Here is a 24,853-nt window from a genome sequence, read left to right as displayed (position 1 = left end):
TGCAAAGTCCTGAGTGAAAAACCATACTTGCCTCGAGAGCTAAAAATTAATTATTTACAAACATATGCGAAGCTAATCCTGTACCTAATCCATTCAATAATAAGAAGTCTGCCCAAACTTATCTGGTTACGTTGACCTTTGCGGTCCTCCATTGTGGACACTCAGAAGTGCCTAGCCCTCCATTACACCGTCGTATTTACAAGAAGACAGCCCTGAGTTCTGCACTAGTAGTCCTCCCATGGTCCGGCTTCTGCTTGATCGTGTTGAGTCCGTGGATCTGCTACTATTGCCTTCTGCTTGACGTGTTGACCAGTAGATCTGCCTCTGCTGTCCTCTTGACTCCTAGTAGCTGCGCCTGGGTACGCAGTCAGACATCTGCACGTTCCCGTCGGTCACTCTTACGCGACTATCGCGCTAACTGTCAGGAGATACAGAATTAACGTATATTCCCCTATACAACTATCTCCCCCACTTAAAACAGCGTTAGGACTCCTATCTCTCTTATCCACGAATAGTTATTTGACAAAGTTTGATGCTTAACCGCACCCGCTCTCCTGATAATCATGCAGTTATTGAGTAGTTTTGTTCTAGTGAGCTATTCTACTGCATCTACGCTCCTGAACTCTGGTGTTAATTATCAAGCACAGTCCCAGCTATGATAAGTTCCATAGCCCTATCATTCAGCATGCTAATTCCTATCCCATTCAAGATAGAATGATAAATGGGAGTCCTACACGTATAGTTTGTGCTAGTGAGCACAGTTCTTTTTTAATATAGATTTTGCGGCCTAGATTCACTATGATAGAACCTTCACAGCGCGCGGTTCAGAATAGTTAGGAAGGGAGTTTACCTACAAAACACTGTTCTATATTTACTGTTCGTCTCGCGATCTAGCCTATGGCAATCTCAAATATTAAACACTGTTCTATACTTTCAGTTCGCTTTTTTTATCCAGCCTCTCCTCAGCTAACACACGTTTCGCACTTCCAATAGAGTTCTGTCCGACTCGTTGGCTGAACGGTCAGCGTACTGACCTTCGGTTCAGAGGGTCCCGGGTTCGATTCCCGGCTGGGTCGGGGATTTTAACCTTAACTGGTTAATTCCAATAGCACGGGGGCTGGGTGCATGTGCTGTCTTCATCATCATTTCATCCTCATCACGACGCGCAGGTCACCTAGGGGTGTCGAATAGAAAGACCTGCACCTGGCGAGCCGAACTTGTCTTCGGACACTCCCGGCACTAAAAGCCATACGCCATTTCATTTCAATAGAGTTCTGACTGAAACCTCTTCGCTCGGAAGTCACTATTTATTAGGCCATCTAGGCAAGCCACGCCAAGTGATTCCCCAAAATACACACTTGAGGTCCACTTGAGCTCTTTGTGTGGAGAAGAGTTTATTATCGTGGTTTTGCCGGAAATACTGAATAATTGCCGCTAATGATAATTAGAGAAACACATCCTATTACGACATTCAGAAAATTCTGCTTGATTTTTCTATCGTTTTATCTTTGCAGGATTCAGTCTGTGGGCGAAGATACACTCCCAGTTTCTCGTCTAGTCAACCCTGCATTCTTCCGCTTTTCTTCCTAGTGGATTGGTACAAGTATATCCCCAGACAACATTCGAGTAGTTTCATCTCTCTTTGGATACCTTGACTCTCTCACACAGAGCACCACGCCCTATCTGACGCTCCCAAATCCCCCTCGCACACTAGGTGTACAGCTGACGCCTTTTTGCTATCGACTGGCTGATTTTATACTTGATGTATTAGATATTGCCTACTCTGACCATGAACGATACGGTTCACTATGAAAGAAAATGCGTGCACAAGAAATGAATCACCGACTCATCTCGACAAAGGATGCTTGTCTCTTATGGTCTCGTGAGCTGAATGTGCACAGGGATACTGACAAATAAGTTCTTCACCTATTTTGCAGATAATAAAACCAAAAGTCCGCTTTACTGAGGTAGAGGATTTCAAGAACGCAATTCCCTTACAGCGAAACTTAAATCACACGACAATTTTCAAGAAAACCTGAAACTAAAATCACAAAATGAGTGTACCCACATCTTAATAGCCCCTAACTCAATCCCTGTGAATAAAGGCTGGTCGTGAAAGACCAGAATTATTACAGATATATAACGTTCTGTTCATTATTAGAGTATGATATTGTACTTGTTATGAATTAAAATTGAATCAAATAGTTCTCTTGTGTAGTTTTTAAGGCTGAGCCTTCATGGCTCAGGCGGGGGCGTGCCGACATCTCACCGCTGGGTTCCGTGATTCAAATTCCGGTCATTCCATGTGAAATGTTTGCTAGACAAAACGGAGGTGGAACAGGTTTTTCTCCGGGTATTTCGGTGTTCCCTGTCACCTTTCATTCCAGCAACACTCTCCAATATAATTTAATTTCATCTATCGGTCATTAATCATTGCCCTAAAGGAGCGTGAAAGGCTTCCGCTACAGGCACAATTCCTATCCTTGCCGCTAGATGGGAGATTCATTCATTCCAGTCCTGAGACGGTCGAATGACTGAAAAAGGGATGTGGATTTTCACTTTTCAGTTTTCAAGGCATAATTTTGTTGCGTATGATTTTCTACCATCTAAACCTTTTTTGTTTTGTTTTTTCGTGGAGAATTGTGTAAATGCCACATATACCTCTTAGAAACGGACATATTTAAGTTCTCATCTCCCTTCATTCCCAGCCCTCATTACTTTGTTAATGTTGCACAACTACTCACGGCTTAACATAAACCTCTATCAGCTTTGCGTATTTCCATTAGGCTCTGAATTAATCAGTTACGTGTTAGTTAATGAAGCATGAACTACCATCCATTCATATTCCCCTGCAAACAAAATCGTGACTAACACCATCTGCTGTTCATATTTATCAGCTCTTGTTCACTGGTTTTTGTGGTAACAACAAACACTTAAATTACATTGTATCGTTGGAAAATGAAGCTAGAAAATTTGTTGTACATAATTACAGAAGCTCTTCCAATATTTCATCACGGTTATGGCATGTAAATACTTTCATCGAAGACGGGGACGCAGCATATACACACACTTATACAAAGATGCACGAAATCTATAATTTTGAAGATAAGGAAATAGAATGTTGCACCGTGCTTGACGTGATGTTAACACACTTGCTGAAAAGTTTTCCGTCTTTTAGATGTAATTTTAGCATTTGTGATCCAATTTTAAGTTTTATTTTTTACATTCATAAAAGTAAGGAGATTTTTCTACTGTGGCTCCAGTCATACAGATTATTTCTTGTATTAATTGTTCCTACCTGTTTAGATAATAAATAATAAGTCCGTAATGTTGTGTATTACTGTGGAGGGGGAGGAGTGTTGTATGAGTTGCAGGGATGCTGGGGACTTACAATCACCCAGTCCCCAAGCCAGCGGGGTTATCCACTTACGATTCAAATCTCCGACATGGACAAGCATCGAACCCGAGGCCTTGTGAACCGAATGCGACTACGCTGACCATTCATCCAAGGAGCCGGGCTATAGTAAAATATCAAAAACCAATCGATATTTTCCAAAACAAACGGCTCAAGGAACACAAATCTTGGCAGAATACAAAATGATGTCACTCACATAATTCAATACATATAAGTGAGGCATTGACAAGGGAAAGGTAGTCATAAAATGTGAATTTTACAGGAGAAGAAAAATATTTTTTCCAACATTCTGAAGCAGATGTTACTGAAAATAAATCACATGAAATCAAGGAGTAATTCACGTATTAGTTTAACACACAAATGCGTGCTGATTATGACTCAGGCATAAATTGTGCGATAAAATAGGTTGTGAAAAATCACTGTCTGATCAGTTTGTCAGCTGATGTGTATGTTTCATGCAGAAATTTCACGATAAAATAAATTATATTTTTCATCCATGAAATCCAGTATAACCAATACTTCCCTTATGGTTCCCTTATGGTTAGTCTCCTTCCAAGTGGATGAAAGGTATGTACGTTGTTAATCGCATGATAGGAGGATATGGTGCTCTTTCCGCGGTTCTAACTCGTTAAATGATTGCCTCTTCTTGACTGAGGGTATTTCGGTCCTCAAATCCTCATCCAGCTCACAGTGCTAATATAAGTCGATTAGTATTTAAATATATATTGCTTTCTATGGTGAAGTCACAACTGTCCCCAGGCGTCATCATGATTACATAAAATGGTCGAAGATGTTTATCCTCTGTGAATACTGTATTCCCGCATCTCCTTCCGGACCTATTGTTGACCACACGTAGTACTTATTTTTGACAGCAAAGAACTAGTATGAACGTCATGTCAAATGCTAGAAATAACGACTTACCATTTTGAATGGAGGTATTCTGGCAACTGAAATATCAATATGACGAACTATAATAGCTATAAACAAGGTTTACTCGCAGTTGACTTTCAACAAATGGCAAAGATTACACCTAATTCCACCAGAGGCAAGGGATGGCTTACTACCTTCTCCATAACAAACCTTGTGGACTTAATACAGGTTCCGTGTTGCGCCAATCATAGAAACTAACCTACTGAACCAGTTGACTTGCTATCTTTTCCATGCAATTGGCACGAGCGTTTAGTACTTTCTCCATGAAATAAACTAAATTTCGATTTTTTTAACTACTTTTCCATTGTCAACGCCTCAATCACGATCTGAACATCGTAATTGAGGCGTACTTACATAGACAGATTTCCTTACCAGGTATGGCACAATAAAAACTCTGAAGTAAATGGTGATGAATTAACCCACACACACGCAAATAAACAAAGTCTAGGCCCTAATGCAATATTCCCTCGGCATACTGCATATCAAGGGCTATGAAAAAGAAGCAGCAATCCGGAAAGGGGTGATGCAATTCTGCAGTGTGTCCCACCTCCTTTTCAATGCTTATATAGAATAGGCAGTAAAGGAAATCAAAGAAGAATTTTGGAAAGGGAATCACAATTCAAAGAGAGGAAATCAAAACCCTGAGATATGCCGATTATATTGTTATTTTATATGAGACTGCAGAAGATGTGGAGAAGTTGCTGAATGGTACGGGCAGAGTCTTGGGAAAGGAGTACAAGATGAAAATAAATAAGTCCAAAACAAAACGAATGGACTGCAGTCGTAGGAAGTCAGGTGACGCAGGAAATATTCGATTAGGAAATGAAATCTTAAGGGAAGTGGATGAATATTATTCCTTGGATAGTAAAATAACTAACGATAAGTAAGTAAGTAAGGAGGGCATAAAATGCAGACTAGCACAAGCATGGAAGGCCTTTCTTAAGAAAATAAATTTGCTCCATTCGAACATCGATTTAGGAATTATCATTCTTTCTTAATCTGCTTATCCTTCAGGGTTGGTTCTTCCCTAGGACTCAGCGAGGGATCCCACCTCTACCGCCTCAACGGCAGTGTCCTGCAGCTTCAGACTCTGGGTCGGGGGATACAAGTTGGGAGAATGCCCAGTACCTCGCTCAGGCGGCCTCACCTGCTATGCTGAACAGGGCCCTTGGTAGGGGATGGGATGATTGGAAGACATAGACAAGGAAGAGGGAAGGAAGCGACGTTGCTTTAAGTTAGGCACCATCCCGGCATTTGCCTGGAGGAGAAGTGGGAAACCACGGAAAATCACTTCCAGGATGGCTGAGGTTGACTCAGTTGACCTCCCGAGGCTGAGTGGACCCCGTTTCAGCCCTCGTACCACTTTTCAAATTTCGTGGCAGAACCGGGAATCGAACCCGGGCCTCCGGGAGTGGCAGCTAATCACACTAAAATTTAGGCATTATGAAATATGTTTTTGAAGACTTTCGTTTAGAGCAGGGCCTCTCAAACGCCCAAAATCTCCCGCGTGCAAACTGCGGGGCAGAGTTCCTGTGCACAGTGCATCGGCCCCATTCGGCTCGGCTCGGGCCAACGCTTCGTCTCTGGGCTACTCGGCTAAACTCGGCTCAACTCGGCTCAACTCGGCTTGGATTTGGAGCGCTACGGAGCAAGTGAAGAAGAGGGAGACAGACGGAGCGATCGAGACAGGCGTGGGGAAAAAGAGAGACAGCCCTATTGCTCCAAATCCAGGAGTGAGGGTCTGCACTCTGGTCAACCAAGAGAAGTCGTCTTCTACATCGTGCACATTGCAAGCACCAGGTGCATGCACCCTGAGAAGCCCTGGTTTAGAGCGTGACATTGTATGGAAGTGATATATGGACGATAATTCGCTCAGAAAGAAAGAGAATGTAAGTTTTTGAAATGTGGTTTTACAGAAGAATGCTAAAGGCGAGATGGATAGATGGAATCACAAATGAAGAGATACTAAATCGAATTGGTGAGAGGAGATCTTTATGGCTTAATTTACGAGAAGAAGAGACAGAATGATAAGACACATCTTAAGACACCCAGGACTTGTGCAGTTGGTTTTTGAGGGAAGTGTAGAGGGTAAGAACGGTATGGGTAGACTAAGGTATGAATATGACAAGCAGATTAGGGCAGATGTAGGATGCAGCAGTTGTGTAGAAATAAAAAGGTTACAGTAGGATAGGGTGGCATGCAGAGCTGCATCAAACCAGTCTATGGACTAATGACTCAAGCAACAAGAACTGTATATGCTGTAAGGAAATGCCTGTGAAAAATTTGTCTTCACTTCGCAACCTGCGTATACAGGTGGTAGCATTGTCTGATGAACTCGACAAGCCGCTAAGAACAACGGAGCATCGTTCAGGGAGCTTTCTGAAGTGCTACTTAGGAAAAAAATACTGTTTACGCGTTGGCGCAAAATCGATATACTTGTATTCGCTCCAAGTCGACGGTTATCGTATCTCATATTACCTCCATAAACCGGCGTGTAATATACGATGGTGTATCGTCACAACAAATGCTAAGACATATCTCACCGAAAGTCAAAAGCAATGGCGGCCCGTCAAATAGAAAATTGGGTGTTCGCAAAATTTAACAGTAACAATAACGTATGAAGTGAAATGCTTGCCACTCGCCTAACTGAGCTGTGTGTAAGGGTATACCTTTTTAATATTGAATTTATTGAGCTCATGGTAGTCTCGTTTGATCAACATAAAAAAATCTAGTCTATGTGAAAACTCAATTGACATACACAATTAATCAGTACTTTTTCGAAGCAAGTCCAGACATAATGACAGATTACGCAATAAAAGTAACTCGCAATAGTCTTCACCAGCATAAAGACCGCGGGTTACCAAAGGATGTGATACTAATGGCAGTGGGCTACGAAGGGCGGGGGGATTAGAGGATATATCCCTCATGAGCTGCTTATACTCCTTATTATAAATAGATACTAAAGCAAAATGAAAATGAAAATCCACAGACTGTTTTCAGTCATTCGAACGGGTCACGAATGGAATGAATGAAGCTCCCATCTAGCAGCGAGGATAGGAATTGTGCCGGCTGCCGAAGCCTGTCGCACTCCCCTGGAGCAATGATTAATGTATGACAGATGAAATGAAATGATATTAGTGAGTGTTGCCGGAATGAAATATGACAGATAAAATCGGAATACCCAGAGAAACACGTGTCTCGCCTCCGCTTTGTCCAGCACAAATCTCACATGGAGTGACCCGAATGTGAACTACAGAACCCAGCGGTGAGAGACCGGCGCGCTGCCGCCTGAGCCATGGAGGCTCTATAGATACTAAAACATAATAAAGTAATCGAAACATCCATTGACAAAAACATCTTTTTAAAACGTGCTTTATTATTTGTATTATTACTGCCATTCATATCCTCCCCGTAAGAGCGTCCCTATTTGAGGTGCCAGTCCGCCGACCTCTCACTGCAGGGTTCCGTGGTTCAAATTCCGGTCACTCCAAGTGTTAAGCGGAGGCGAGACAGGTTTTACTCTAGGTACTCCGGTTTTCCCTCTCATCCTTCATTCTAGCAACACTCTCCAATATCATTTCATTCGTCAGTCTTAATCATTGCTCCAGAGCAGCGCGACAGGGTTTGGCAGCCGGCATAATTTCTATCATCGCCGCTAGATGGGGGCTTCATTATATCCATTCTTGACCCGGCTGAAACTGGAAACAAGCTGCGGATTTTCATTTTTCATCCTCCCTGCCCCCCGTTTAATGTATTTAAATGGAACCCTTCGCATTTAAAGTGTTTTTATAATATATTTTTAACTGCGTTGTGCCCAACTAAGGAGCCGATTAATTTGCTTTCTTTTCTTCCAATTATTATAATAATAATAATTATTAATATTATTATTATTTTTATTATTTTTATTATTATTATTATTATTACTGTTGTTCCACTGCCCCCAAGGAAAAGTCCTATCTACGTCACTGCTGCGGGATACTGAACTCTAAACCAAATACTATTGCTTTCCAAACAAATATGACATGGCACAAAATCTGTAGAGATAGCAGCACCATCCAGCAAGGTTTGGTTGCTGGAGTTCTGACGAAAGAGCACATTGGAAGTGTGCACTTCCGTTACGGTAACAGCGCCGTAAGGTATGATGTCATCATCACTCACGCATGCGTGAAACGTGCCACGGCGAGAGCAGAAGACCCATGTGCACATGCAAGCAATGCTGGAAGTTTGAAGCTTAGAACCCAGCAAATTTTAAATGCGGCAGATCAGAATTCTAATTAATAAATGAGATACCGAGTAATTAAAGGGTGTTGTTATGTAATTGTCCACGAGCCACCACTGGTCAAAGGTATCTCTGGTTTGCGAATGAGACAATGACACAAGCATTACATATACGGCTACACGCCGAGTGTCCCTTTGGCTGAGTGGTGGCGTGCTAGCGCTTGAACACTGAGGCTGAATATACGAACCCCGACGTGACCTATTGTTTGTATGATTTTCACTTAACATTTCACTATCGATCAATCTATTTTACTATTAGTAACATGAAATCACTTTTCGTTCCGCCTTTCACGTGAATTTGGATACGAGTAATAATAATAAAAATAATAATAATCTGCTACAACTCATTTTGAACAAGTATATTAGTAAACAACGTGGTCTACTCAGCTTCAGAAGGTCAATTGAGTAGAAGGGGCTTCGATTTCCACCTCAGCCATCCTCGAAATTGTTTTCCGTGGTTTCCCTATTCTCCTAAAAGCAAATGCCGGGATGATACCTAGCTTAAGGCCACGGCTACTTTCTCCCCCCTCCTGGTCTATCCCTTCCGATCTTTTCATCTCCCGACAAGGCCCCTGTTCAGCATAACAGGTGAGGCCGCCGGGGCGTGGTACTCGTCCTTCTCCCCTGGTGCATACCTCCGACCAAAAGTCTCACGCTCCTACGGACGTGAATGAAAAGCAAAGTCAGCTGAATGAGACGAAGGGGATTTTATTATACAAGGTAAGTCCATATCTCTGCTATGTTTATCAGTTTTAACACACATATATTCGGCTTAGAAGAGAGATGGCACCGGAATCTCAACTCTTCTGTTTTTAATGCTATTTTCTCGGGGCGTCGATATAGAGATCTTTTGCCCCTACTTGCATCATGTGATATGAACCTAAGTGTAATTGGAATGGAGGAAGTGTAGAGTGTTGAATGTGAGGAAAGGAACGTTAAACACGACACAAACTCCCGGTTCCCAGGCCAGGGATATTAATCATTTACAATTAAAAACCCCTGGCCCAGCCGGGAACCGAATCCGGGGCTGCCGGGTTACAGGTGGACGCGTTGCCCCCTACACCGCGAGGCCGGACTAACCCTCCTGGCTACTAGCCAAGAAGGTAATTGGGGATCAATTTTATTTTAAAAAAGGATCAGTTAGTGCAACGAAAGGTACACTTCTGATCACGACAATCTTCTTGTCTTCTAATGTAGGTTGAAACAAAAAGACCGAGCGTGGTGGTCGTGCGGTTAGGGGAACGCAGCTGTGAGCTTGCTTCCGGAAGGTAGTGGGTTCTAACTCCATCACATCGTGAGTGCGACATAAAGCAACTTGTAAGAAAACGGAAGAAGAACGCAACACGGTTAATGCCAGTACTGGAAACATACGTGGAAGGTATGCGTACCTTTTCTGTGATTTCATTAAGGTAATGTGCGTATTGCTATGCATTGCTAACTTAAACTATTTCATGAGACCAAGCTGGACCTCTGTGAGGGTAGTGACGACGCAGGAGAATGGCTGAAGTTGTCCAACATTGATCTGTGACCAATTGTAGTGGTTATTGATCAGGAACCGAAACTGTCCTTTTATTCCTTTCACATACATGTTTTGTAATAATAAGGTATACTTTAACTTGTACCCCCATGCCATACGAGATGATGGTAATTATTCCTGAATTGATAGTCTGCCTCCTTGGTGCCCAAAATGTACTTTTTCCATTTTCATGAGCACACCAGGAACAGATTCTAGTGGGAGATTTAAAGTTCCGTTCCCGAGCAATAATATTCTAGTGGGAGTACTAACATTAAGTGGCTGAGACATAAAGCAGCACACAGAAAACGAAGGAACAACGGTCCTATAATCATTGACCCTAAAGCCAACATCTTCGAAGTCAAGGTTAGCTTCCACTACTGTCAATGATCACGTCACGCTGTTGTGATTTGTTATTAATTTCACAAAGCAGGGTCTAATTAAAAAGACCATAACGTAAATTTAGTTCTGGGAGTGTCAACGTTGAGTATCATAGTTTCAACTGAAGCAACTGTATTTGCGACTGAAATTCTTTCATTTTATCAGCAAAAAAAAAAAAAAAAAACCGAATAACAATATTCACTGAGTGACCAGAAGTCATGGGTGGCTTAAGGAGGCAACTGCACCGCACAGGCTTCACCAACTGACGACGAACTCCTGTCCGTCTACCGACACCTCGACACAACGACGTGCAGGGGCCCCGCGAACATCGGCAGTAGACCACGGAACAGTGACACAGTGACAGTGTGTGGTTTCCAGTTGTATCGAGCTGATGGGCGCGTGAGAGCGTGGTTTATGCCCCATGAAGCTATGGATCCTTCGTGTCAACGAGGTTGTGTACAGGCGGGAGGTGCCTCAGTTCTGCTCTGGGCGGCGTCCTCATGGTCGCAATTAGGCCCCACTCTCGGCTGAAGGGAGTGGTGACAGGGGCATGTAATGTGGACATTCTTTCAGACCATCTGCATCCCTTTCTGCCCCCGAGGGTCTAACAAAAGATGGAAATAAGTTCATATCTAAACATTTTTCGTAAACCTACCAGCGTGTTGTGTTATGGTCTCATTACGATGGGGCACCGACCCGTTTTCATCGTAGGTCTAGGCAACACCTAACAGCGGTCACCCGTGAGCGATGGACTGCTCGGGGAAGTCCAATACCTTATCTTGCCCGTTCGCCTGATCTTAGGCCTCTAGATTTTTGGCTTCGCGGACATGAAAATACCATGGTGTATGCGGTACGAACAAATGATGTGGATAAACTACGACAGAGGTGCTCACGCTGGGCATTCCGTCCCGCGGGCGCCCAGCATTGTAAGCGGGCGGGCAGGCAGGCGATGAGCGTATGTCATTCAACCACAGTAACGTGGCTACGTCACAGGCCGTGAAGCTTGGACGAAGTTCTCCCAGTCACTCTATCACTGCAGCGATACCCGAGAATGAAATCCACGTCATTTTCAATTTACGTTGTAAGAAATAAGTTATTTATGTTCATTGTGGTTTATGTATTTTGACCGGGTACAATAAACTGTTAGGCCTGCAACCTCAAGTATTTTTATAATGTACGTAATGAATTGCAGATTTTCACTATTAAAATTTAAGAGGTGCTTTAGAAACATTTCTAATACAATACGGAGTTAATGTGGATAAGCTGTGGCTTGTAGTTGTTTGGGTTTAAATTGTCTGATAAACTCACTAACAATCCAATCATGCTTACCAAGAATAACATCAGCTAGGTTACTTGTTTGAAGGCATACTCTATACCTATCTGATAGATATATTTACATTGTTGTCGTACTTTAATCTTGAATAGTAAATATATATGTCAGAGCTTCCCAAACGCCCAAAATCTCACGCTTTCAACCTGAGGCGCAGAGTTCCCGTGCACAGTGCATCGGTCCCACTCGGCTCGGCTCGGAGCAGCGCGTCGTCTCGGGGCTACTCGGCTAAGCTCGGCTCAACTCGGCTTGGATTTGGAGCGCTATGGAGCAAGTGAGGAAGAGGGCGACAGCGGAGCGAGCGAGACAGGCGTGGGAAAAAAGAGAGACAGCGCTATTGCTCCAAATCGATGAGGGGGTCTGCACTCTGTTCAGCCAAGCGAAGTCGTCTTTTACACCGTGCACAGCGCAATGCACTGGTGCGTGGACCCTGAGAGGCCCTGATCTATATCCTCAGTCGTGATGGAACTCCCTCTCGCCATTTAGTGGCTAGCTATTATCATCGGACGCTTGTTAAATTTTAAATGTTACTTTCAGAAATTCATTGAACAGGTGAATTCACACAAAACTAGAACACTGTGCAAAATTAGGCAATAAATTTGTTGAATGTTGTAATTATCTTACTTTTTGCTTAATGAATAACAGGCATTTTACTTTTTGAAAAATAGAAATACTGTCATGTCTACCCCAAGAATTATAAATCTTAGCTTGTACGCTTAAACCCTGTATCTTTGCAGACTGTAACAAAAAATTATAACGTGTGAGTTTTTTTGGAACGTGTAAATACAAGAAAATAAAACTGATTTCTTATATCGGGCGCAGTAAAAATCAGTCCGGAATATCTTGAGAAGGCCAGGTTTTTTCTGCGATTATACCGTTAGTAGTAAAATAACTAACGATGGCAGAAATAAGGAGGACATAAAATGCAGACTAGCACAAGCAAGGAAGAGCTTTCTTAAGAAAAAAATATTTGCTCACTTCAAACATTGATATAGCAATTAGAAAGATGTTTCTGAAGACTTTCGTGTGGAGCGTGGCATTGTATGGAAGTGAAACATGGACGATAACTAGCTCAGAACGAAAGAGAATAGAAGCTTTTGAAATGTGGTGTTACAGAAGAATGCTGAAGGTGAGATGGATAGATCGAATCACAAATGAAGAAATACTGAATCGAATTGGCGAGAGGAGATCGACTTGGCTAAATTTGACGAGAACAAGAGATAGAATGATAGGACACATCCTAAGGCACCCAGGACTTGTTCAGTTGGTTTTTGAAGGAAGTGTAGGTGGTAATAACAGTAGGGGTAGACCAAGGTATGAATATGACAAGCAGATTAGAGCAGATGTAGGATGCAGTAGTTATGTAGAAATGAAAAGGTTAGCACAGGATAGGGTGGCATGGAGGGCTGCATCAAACTAGTCTGTGGACTGATGACTCAAACAACAATACCGCTTTATTTTAAATATTGCACCTCAATCAGCATTTCACTGAGTAGTAGAGGAGAGCTTCGTAATCATAATCGAACGTCAATGCTCCCTCGCTTCCTGTAAAGTGTGTCCGCTCTCTCGCTTCACTGTGACGTATGCTTGTTACGTAAGCTGCTTGCATTTACGTCACGCCAGCCCGGTCGCACTGGGTTAGCCTCAATGGGCGGCCAGCTGAGCACCACTGCACTACGAGAATGCGTGTTCAAATCTGCCAACAACCAGGGGTGTTCCAACGAACACGTGATTCCATGCGACGTAGGGTGGAAGGTTGCATTGCGATGGTTGACAATCACTTCGAACACATGTTATGAAGAGTAGATCAAAGTCATGGTGATCACTGATAGTAGTGGTAGTGGACAATAACTCTGAAAATATTGTGTTTGCGCTCAAAGTTTATAGGACTTTTCTTCCTTCGTTTATTACGTGCTGCCTCCTCTGCAAATATTTTAGCCTTTTTCAAGGACACCATGTACAAAGGAATTTGTTGATTAAGAAAGGGCATCATTAAATTTGTTTAGAAATTGAATTGAATTTCTCATTTTGAATGGTCATCACATCTTTTTATAAAGAAAAGAGATCAGTCCAGCGTCTCCTTCACTGTAATATTGTGATTGAAAAGATAGCGTTTTGTAAAGGAAGGGCATCGGTCCGGACTGAAGTCTACTTTTATGCTACTCAGTTGTAAACCTCTTTTATCAAGAAAGGTCACACTCCACAAGATTAAACAAATCTGTATAATTCAACTACTGATGATAAATTCCTCACATATATTCAGAGGGATCCTAATATTTTTTTCTCCACTTGATGGTAACAATTTTTACATTTCTATTGTGATAGTAAAATGTCCATATAGTCTTTCTCAATTTTCCAACAATTAGCTAAAATGGACTGAACCATTTCATAAAGGGACGAGAATTAACTGTTTACCAATATAGTCTAATTTTTGTTTGTACTGAAAGTACCATCATGATGTAAATAAATCAAGTGTAAAATACTTTAAATAATAACTGTTTAACCTGCTCGTCATCCACCACACTGTGATATCTACATTTTGAGGCATATGGTTACACACGAGATAAATACTCCCACGGCATCCAAAAGGGCAGAGCTTGTCTACTATTAATAAAAGTAAGTACGGGTAATTACAGCAAATTTAAACATAGGCTGATGAAACTCCACTTCATGTTTCGAAAAACAATGTACAAATTAAACTGCAAAAAAATGAAATATGGAAATTAATTACAGGTACATACATTTCATGGGCAATTATTACAAATTCTGCTTTGTTATTCATTTCACAAAGCAAGGTCTTATATGCTGTATATGGAACGTTGGTCATCACAAAGACCATTGAATAACATTATGACGTTATTAAATCAGCTCGTGTTACCTGGGTGTATATATATTGCTCAGGGCGATTCATAAAATGAGAACCGCACAACTTTCACAGGATGAAAAAAATACGCAAACATTAATTCCACATAGACGTACTTTGTGTTGGTGGTTCGGTGAAGTATACAAAATCAGGTTTTAATATTCACTCAACGTAATCAAAACCCAATAGCTTAATACTTAAAGTCTGTTATCGAATTTATGAGTTTCTTATTCACGTATTTTGAAAACTGGTATAAATATGATACGCAAATAGAATATGCACAGGAGATTTTCAAGTTACAGTGGTAGGTCAGCAGAGTAAAAATTAGTTGTGTCAAATTGCGACATAACCCCATATTTCAGCCATGGCGCAACGCTCATTAAACGCCATAGGGATTACGAAAAAGAAGGATGGATAGGGTAAACCAACAAAATATGAGAACATGTGCCAAACACAGAAATGAACTTATCCAGTATGAAAGGAGTCCGTCGGGAAGATAACTGAAACACCCCCTCCCCAGAAAAACCAAGGAACTGGACCAGCGGGAAAATACAGAGTTAACTACTGAATGGTACACATGTAAATTTAAATTATAATTAATATAGAAATGTGTAGACAAGAAATTCAGTTTTGTGGGAATATAGGGAATAATTCAGTAAATAAAAAAGAAAAGTGTTTAACAAATAGGTACGTAACTAATATTTGGTGAATAAAGGTTTAGTAAATAAAAAACTGGCGCACCAACATACTTAGTTTAACTCACTTTAAGGATTAATTTGTTTCAAAAATATTATGGTGAATTCATAAATTTAAGTCTCCTAGAAAAATATTATCTTGGGTGAATCAATGTAAAAATTTATCGTAGTTCCCAGTGGAGGGATAAACACACGAGGAAACATCATATTAAGCGTAGATCAAGTTAAGCGACACAATATAATAAGAGTGTAAGTACTACCCTGAAAAAGTATCTACTCAAGAAATCCGACCAAGAAAGATCAATCACCGATCATTAAAACAAATAAACACAAAATATTAAACCAGAAGGATTAATAAACAGGCAAATGCTATCACATTGATGGAGAAATAAATAGTATGTATCCAAGTACGAACTCAGCAATCCATCCATCCATAGCACTGAGCATCAACACCAATAATGCCCAAGAAAAACAAAAACAAACCAGCGTCCCCACGTGGAAAAAGAAAGGACAAGGAACAAAACCGATAAACGCGCAAGCAAGCAACATTCGGGGGGGGGGGGGACACAACAATGCAAGATCAAAGAAAGAAAAGCGCATGAAAATCTCTACTAGATCTACGACAAATCCCCACGTAATGTGTTAAAAATATTATGTAGAATGGCAATGTTTAATAGTTAATGTGTCCTAATAGATTAAAGAATAATATCTTGAATTATTCACATTCAATTACACATTGAATAATAATAATTGGTTACGTAACCATATTGAAAAATGAAAAGTTTTAGCAGCCTAGAAAAAATTAAAATAACAATGGAAATAATAATAATAATAATAATAACAATAATAATAATAATAATAATAATAATAATAATAATAATAATAATAATAATAATTTATTCAATTACTTTTCAAGTCCATGTTACATCCAACGGTTCTACGCATTTATATACACATTTCTCGCACACCATTTACGGTACCTGGACCGCCTCCATCTGGTCCATCATTCTTTACAAGTCCTCCGTCCAAACTCGTTATCCAAGTTGCCTCGTCTGAAGTCGATTAGCACACTCTCACGCGTTCTTTTTAGTACGATGGGCTATAGGGAGGCCTGTAGCTGTTTGCTCACTTCCAATTTGTCCATGTGTTTCTTGAACAAGTTGGTGACTAACCCGTCCCACGTTATTACCATAGGGACCATCGTCACCTTGGCTTCAATGTACATAAGTGAGAGTTCGTTGGCTAGCATCTCGTACTTTCTTCCTTTAGTCGAACCAGTCTGTTTCAGGATATTTTTGTTTGTGATCCCAACTTCAACATTCCTTACAAGTTCATGTATCATCAGATCCGGTTTGTTGTGTTCAATGCGAAGCTCAGTCTGTATGATGACATCTGACTTTATTCTAATCCGCTGATTGGATATGACATTTTCCACTTTATAGTTCTTTATTTTCTTACAATTATTCAGCCCATACTTTTTGGTGAACATGAAATGCAAGCATCTGATAACGTCATTGTGGCGTGTTTTGTAGTCCCAATTAAGCATTCGTCCACATTGTGTTGCCAGATGGTCTAGTGTCTTATTGCCCTGGTTGCAGTGTGGGCACCTATGGAATATACTCCCATGACTAAAGAAGATGTTTCTGTCTTGTATCTTACAGAACATTCCTTCTTCCTGTGTAGATATATTCCCTCTCATTAGCCATAACGATGACTGTTTTACGTCTACAAATTTCTCCTGTTGTTCACGGAACAATGTGGAATGCATTGACTTAGCCATGATTCGATCCATTCGCATCTGTTTTTGTATCTGCTTAACTACTTTTACTGTTACATCGTTTCCTTCCTCAATTAGGTACTTCCGTTTCAAATGTTCTTCAATCAGCCCAAGATGGGTTGCATTTCTTCTTTCACTTTCTGCGATAAACTTCGTTCTTGTGTTTGTTGACAAATATGTACACAGTTCAAGTAAAATCAATTCGGCCTTCTCAGAAACATTTTGTAGTCCTCTTCTTAACTCATGTCTCTTCAGGTACAGTCGTTCCATATTACCTGCTGTTCTGACGATATTCTGCTCTCTCAAGATTCCTCTTACATTCAGATCAATGTTGTTAAATTCTTCGTGCTCGTACGGGATTAGGCCAATATAATAGTTAATAGTTGACAACGCAAATTTATTGCTGCAAACAGGATTCTTGCGTTCAACTTTGTTTGGCATACATTTATTACGCGTAATTCGATCTTGTTTTCTATGAAAACTTTATTCTCAGGTTTAATTACATTTCTCGAGGCTTCTAATATTCCTAGGTATTTGTAACCTTCCACCTCATTTACCTTATCTCCAAAGATATGGTTCGAATTGATATTGTTCGCTGACTTTTGCTGATTGATTGCAAAACCCGTGTTGTCGAGACATTGATTCGTCCACTGGCCCAGCTCGTTCAATGTCTGCGCATCTTTGGCGAACGATTTAATGTCATCGATGAAAATGAAGTGGTTGCACTCAGTTCTTCCTTGTTCATTTCTTGAAATTCTCGCAGTTCTTATTTAAGATTCTGCTTAACGATTCCATAACAATTACGAACAACTTGGGTGATAGAGCATCTCCTTGTAATATTGCTCTATTTACTTTCAAGTCACCAACCACTTTATTTCCACATATTAATGTTCTTTGTCAAGTGTTCTATTGACAAATTTAATGATGTTTTCTGGCATATGTACCTTCCGTAGGCATTCAATTAGATTTGCATGTGACAACGAATCATACGCTTTCTGAATGTCCACCCAAGCAGTACACAATTTATTATTGTACTTTTCGTTTACGGTTTTGCTTATAAGTGCTTGTTCCTTAGCGCTTTGACATCGGTTGCGTGTTCCCATTTGATTACTTGAGATAATATGGATCACGTTACAGAAATCATTGACTATTACCACGAAAACTTTGCTGATTAATTTGAATAAATTCGAAAGGCATGTAATTAGCCTCAGGAGCTGCCGTATGTTTGCATTCGGGAATTTTGGAATCAAATATGTTATCCCAGCATAAAGCCCTTCATGGATCAAGTCTGGGTTTTGAATTATTTCGTAGATTAGTTGTTCTAACCTCTCATGTAGTGCATACATTCTCTTAATAAAGTAATTATATACAAAATCAGGTTCTGTTGCTTTCCAGTTCGCTAGGTACTTTATACACCTGGATATGACCTGTTTTATCTTATCTCTATCCATGTCTACCTTCACTTCCGCTGGACTTAGTTCTTGGATCAGTTGTTCATAATCTTGTCTTTCATCATATATCCAAATTGTAGTCCAAAAGCGTTTGGTTTCTTCAAGATGAATATATTCAATTACTGTAAATCTATCGCCTTCAAGGTCACGATAGAAGGTCTTCCTATTAAACTCAAATTTTCGGTTTGTGTTCCTAGATGGTATACGACTTTCAGCTATCACTATCTTCTTCTTGTAAATAGCTACTTCCTCAAGAATCGTATCACGCATCTTCTGAATATCACTACTCTTGTTTGAATGAATTTGATTTTCTCGACATATTCTAATCAATTATTTACTTGCTCTTTCATTTGGGCGGTGGGCTTCAATTGTTTCCAATTTTCTATTCAATTTGTTGATCGTGGCTTCGATAGAGCTTTTCCAGCCAGATACCATCTCATACGTCTGTTGGCATGCATACAACACGTCATTCATTTCGGCGATCGTAGTTATTTTCTGATCTGCTCGTTCCGATTTTATGATTACATTCATCATTTCGAGTATTTCTTGATTTATTTCCTGGCTAAATATATTCTTAGTTCTTGTTTTTGCCTCTTTCTTCTTACAATATTCATCAATATTTGTCAATAATATTCGTTTCACTTTGAGGAACAAGTCTGTGTTCTTCACCATAGATGGCATTTGTATTGAATTATTTTCTTTGAGGTTTTCCGTTTCAGATGCATTAATATTCTGACTCGATTGTATAAGCATTCTTTCTGATTATATTAGACATGTTTGAAAAATGAATAACACCGAGCTCGATAGCTGCAGTCGCTTAAGAGCTGAAAGTATCCAGTAATCGGGAGATAGTGGGTTCGAGCCCCACTGTCGGCAGCTCTGAAGATGGTTTTCCGTGGTTCCCCATTTTCACACAAGTCAAATGCCGGGGCTGTACCTTAATTAAGGCCACGGCTGCTTCCTTTCACTTCCTAGGTCTTTCCTATCCCATCGTCGCCATAAAACATATCTGCGTCGGTGCGACGTAAAACAAATAGCAAAAAAAAAATAATTAATAACTGGTTTGATATAAGGCAGTTTGGGTTTAGGAAAGGTTATTTCTCTGAAGCCCAACTTGTAGGATTCCAGCAAGATATAGCAGATATCCTGGATTCAGGAGGTCAATTGGGCTGTATCGCGATTGACCTGTCTAAGGCATTTGATAGGGCAAAAATGAGTGCAATTGGACTTGACAAAAGAGTGACTGAATGGGTTGCTCTGTTTCTAGAAAATAGAGAATTAGAGTAGGTGAAGCTTTATCTATCCCTGTAAAAATTAAGAGGGGAATTCCTCAAGGCAGTATTATTGGACCTTTACGTTTTCTTATATATATATATCAATGATATGTGTAAAGAAGTTGAATCAGAGATAAGGCTTTTCGCAGATGATGTTATTCTGTACAGAGTGATAAATAAGTTACAAGATTGTGTGCAACTGCAAAATGACCTCGATAATGTTGTAAGATGGACAGTAGGCAATGGTATGATGATAAACGGGGATAAAAGTCAGGTTGCGGGTTTCACAAATAGGAAAATCCTCTCAGTTTTAATTACTGCGTTGATGGGGTGAAAGTTCCCTTTGGGGATCATTGTAAATACCTAGATATTAATATAAGGAAAGATCTTCATTGGGGTAATCACATAAATGGAATTGTAAATAAAGGGTACAGATCTCTGCACATGGTTATGAGAGTATTGAGGGGTTGTATGAAGGATGTAAAGGAGAGAGCATATTTATCTGTGGTGAGACCCCAACTAGAGTATGGTTCCAGTTTATGGGACCATTACCAGGTTAGCTTGGTTCAGGAACTGGAAAAAATCCAAAGAAAAGCAGCTCGAATTGTTCTGGGTGATTGCCGATAAAAGAGTAGCGTTACGAAACTGTTGCAAAGTTTGGGCTAGGAAGACCTGGGAGAAAGGAGACGAGCTGCTCGACTAAGTGGTATGTTCCGAGCTGTCAGTGGAGAGATGGCGTGGGAGGACATCAGTAGACGAATAAGTTTGGATGGTGTCTTTAAAATTAGAAAAGATGACAATATAAAGATTAAGTTGGAATTCAAGAGGACAAATTGAGCAAATATTATTTTATAGGAAGGGGATTTAGGGATTGGAATAACTTTCCAAGGGGGATGTTCAATAAATTTCCAATTTCTTTGAAATCATTTAAGAAAAGGCTAGGGAAACAACAGATAGAGAATCTGCCACCTGGCCGACTGCCCTAAATGCAGATCAGTAGTGATTGATTGATTGATTGATTGATTGATTTCTGACATCAATTTCTCCTTGGTCAAAGCGTTGTTGAAACTCTTTGGTTATTTTCGGCCACCATCCTCGGGGCATCCTTCTAAACCGTGCATCAATCATCTGCTGTAATCTTTCGATCCATTTTACTTTGTCGCATTCTTTAATCTCATTGACTAATGTTACAAATACAAGCTCTTTGTTTTGTGCTTCTGCCGCCCCGAGCATGTTTGGGCCATCTTCCCTCTCTCCCTCACCTTGTTGTACAGCTGTAGACAGGATTATTAGGTCGGTATCTCGCGAGACATCGTTTGATTCTTTCAGTTTATTTGATGATTCGATGCTCGGAGTAACCATTTGATTTTGATCACCCGTGATTGTGTTAGTAGATGTTTATATTTATCACCAGAACATTACGCGAATGACCCACATTAGCACTAGGTGTATAACTGCGCTCTGGTGTTGTTTCCTCACAACTCAAGTGATAGTTCCACAAACGTATTGCTCCAATATGCCTTTAACGGTGATTTTATGAACTACTTATTACGTTTCGATGTTGTCTAAGCTTCGATCCTAACTTTTATTCGTTTAGGTTAAGTACATTCATGCAACCGTAGTTCGTGATTCTTAACGACACCAAATACTTCACACAGACTCACCTTTATTGTCCGTTGATCAGCGTTTGCTTCTTACACTCCTCACAACTAATACTGTCTGTACTGTGCAATATTGCTTTTATAAGTACCAATTCACTATCACTCGCAAACGATACGACCTATCACACAGCCGCCATCATTGAATAATAATAATAATGATAATAATAATAATAATAATAATAATAATAATAATAATAATAATAATAATAATAATAATAATAAAGGAAATGATGGTTACACACCGCATTCAAACAACACGAGGCAAGTTACGGTCTCAATATAAAGCAATAATAATCAACAAAACCAAAACGGTGTAGGAAGAAAAGATAAAGACCGAAGTGTACGAGGGCGAGGAATAGCATGTCCCAAAATTATACATATATAAATAATAGTTAAATCCGAGCTCAAAACAAATAATTCAAGGAAAACACGGATAAACAAGCGAAAAGAGGTTAAAGCAGAAACAGAAAATTTAGATAAGTGGAATAATATTCAAATCTCAGTCCACAATAATGCACCTAGGAATTTTAAAAACAACAAAATGGCGCACAAACGGCGTCACAGAGAGAGGAACACAAAATCATCATATCACAGCTTTCACAGGAAAACGAATTAAAATTACGCACAAAAAGATAAAATTGCATGACCAAAAATATTAAATACATGGGTAGTTATCACATGCAGTCCACATGCGCTGAAAATGCACGTTATTTATGAACAAAAGTTAATTGTACGTAACGGAACTGAGTAGATATTACATTTTCTGAATTAACAACACTCACAGGGATGTTAGGATAAGTTTTAACAGACTCCTGCTGATCTGAGCTTCATTTTTACAGTCGGCCGCCGAGACATGATTCGACAGGTCTGCTCTCCATGGAGTCCAACGACAGACAGTCAGCGCTTCAGGCTAGCGTACACACGAACATTTGAACCGGGCGAATTACTTTCACTCTGGCGGAAAGTGTTTGCGCTATCGCACACTAGGTACGAGTAAGCTTTTTCATTACCATATGCCGTGAGAGTCCACAATAAGTCACATGTGACACTCAGAAGCCACAACAAATGAGTCGCTCACAAGTAATAAAAACTCGAGTAGATGTAAGCTTTATGTGAGCAGAATGAAATGAAATCAATGTCCAAATACACCTTGAAATGCTATAAAAGTACATATGCCGTATAGAGACATAAACCGAATACAGCAGCTTATTCATAGAAAATTTAAATTCCAATAAGCATGTCTATAACTTTAGTTACGTCATAAAATACACCGAGTAGCCCAAAGTCACGGGTAAATGTGTTCCATTAGAAAATGTGCCGTGTATAACCCCTACGCTTTGCGGCTAGTTGCGGCGTAGCTGAGGAGTCTGTCACAGACACCAGTGTCGTGAAGATGGTAACACGTCGCGAGTTAATAGACTTTGAACGTGGGATGATCATCGGCGCACGCCGCATGGGTCGTAGCATTGCGGGATTTACGCAAGATTTCGGGTTTCTGAGGTCAACAGTATCAAGGGTGGATCTTCAATATCGCAGAGAGAATGTTACCACCTGCGTTAACCGCCGCACGAGAAGACCACAGGTGTTTAACGAACGGACATCACTTCGGCTGCTCAGAACCATACTGGGCGCTCGACGGGCTACTGTGAGTCAGATCACCGCTCAGTTGAACGTTGGGAGTCAGGAACCCGTTTCTACCAGAACGGCAAGGAGACAACTCCACCGCATAGGCTTCACAAGCCGACGATCAACCCCTGTCTCTTTGCTGATACTTCGACACAGAGCTGAACGGCGTGCATGGGCCCGCGAACATCGGCAGTGGACCATGGAACAGTGGCGGCGTGTGGTATGGTCTGATAAATCCCGGTTCCAGTTGTATCGAGCTGATGGGCGCGTAAGAATGTGGCGTATGCTCCATGAAGTTATGAATCCTTCTTGTCAACGAGGTTGTGTCCAGATGTGGGGTGGCTCAGTTCTGGTCTGGTCTGATGGAGATGCCATGTCTCAACAGGACAATACGCCATGTCACCGCTCTGTGGTTCGAGGAGCACACCAGTGGAGTTACGACTGTGGATTGTCCCTCCAGATACCCCAATCTTGATCAAATCGAGCATTTATTGCAGGGCCTCTCAAACGCCCAAAATCTCACGCGTGCAGATAGAGGCGCAAGAGCTCCGTGCACTGTGCATCGCTGCCGCTCGGCATGGCTCGGATCAACGCTTCGTCTCTGGGCTACTCGGCTAAGCTCGGCTCAACTCCCCTATACTCGGCTCAAGTCAGCCCGAATTTGGAGCGCTACGGCGCAAGTGGGGCAGAGGGAGACAGGCGGAGCGAGCGAGACAGGCGTGAGGAAAGAGAGAGTTAGCGCTATTGCTCCAAATCGAGGAGTGGGGGTCTGCACTCTGGTCAACCAAGCCAAGTCGTCTTTTGCACCGTGCACAGTGCATGCACCACGCGCATGCACCCGGAGAGGCCCTGATTTATTGGATGCTCTCCATGCTGGTATACGCTCCATGATCACGTCACCAACTGCACAGGACCAGTTGCAGTTAGCAGTGCAAGATGTGATGGTCCTGATCCGTCCAGAACGATTCCAAAACCTTGTAGAGTCGATGCCTCGCCGTATTGTTGCCGTTTTGAGGGCTCGTGGACTAGCAACTCCTTATTAACATCACATTCAGTGTCTTCCCTAGCTGCCTCTGTGGATCAGCGGTAGAGTGTCGGCCTCCGGATCCCAAGATAGCGGGTTCAAACCCGGCAGAGGTAGTCGGATTTTTGAAGGGCGGAAAAAAGTCCATTCGACACTCCATGTCGTACGATGTCGGCATGTAAAAGATCTCTGGTGACACATTTGGTGTTTACCCGACAAAATTCATTAAAAATCTCAGCCATAGACGCCCAAGAGAGTTTCGGTTTACTCGGTCTGCCATCTAGTGGTGGCCTAGAGTAAAACGGAACGTCGAATTTGACGAGCAGACAGCCAGATGGCGTCAGATTGAAATGTCTGCACACGGTAGCTGAGGCCATACGATTATTATTATTAGTGTCTTCCCTTGACTTTTAGTAACTCAGTGTACACGCACGCACATTAATGGTGTCCCGAGATAAACAATCAACACTGCCCCACTTTAGTACTGAAAAGGAGGGGGGAGAGTAAAGGGATAGTGTTGAAGGCCAATCAAGTACTGAAAAGGAGGGGAAGGGAGTGAACAGGTAGTGCTGAATACACAGTGTGTGTATTCCGGCGTTATACTGTAACATTGTAATAAGATGGCTCCTATCCTA

Source organism: Anabrus simplex, chromosome 1 (genome assembly GCF_040414725.1).
Source record: "Anabrus simplex isolate iqAnaSimp1 chromosome 1, ASM4041472v1, whole genome shotgun sequence".
In the NCBI taxonomy this organism is placed as follows: domain Eukaryota; kingdom Metazoa; phylum Arthropoda; class Insecta; order Orthoptera; family Tettigoniidae; genus Anabrus; species Anabrus simplex.
The sequence above is the reverse complement of the archived record's forward strand: the minus strand, read 5'-3'. Positions refer to the sequence as shown.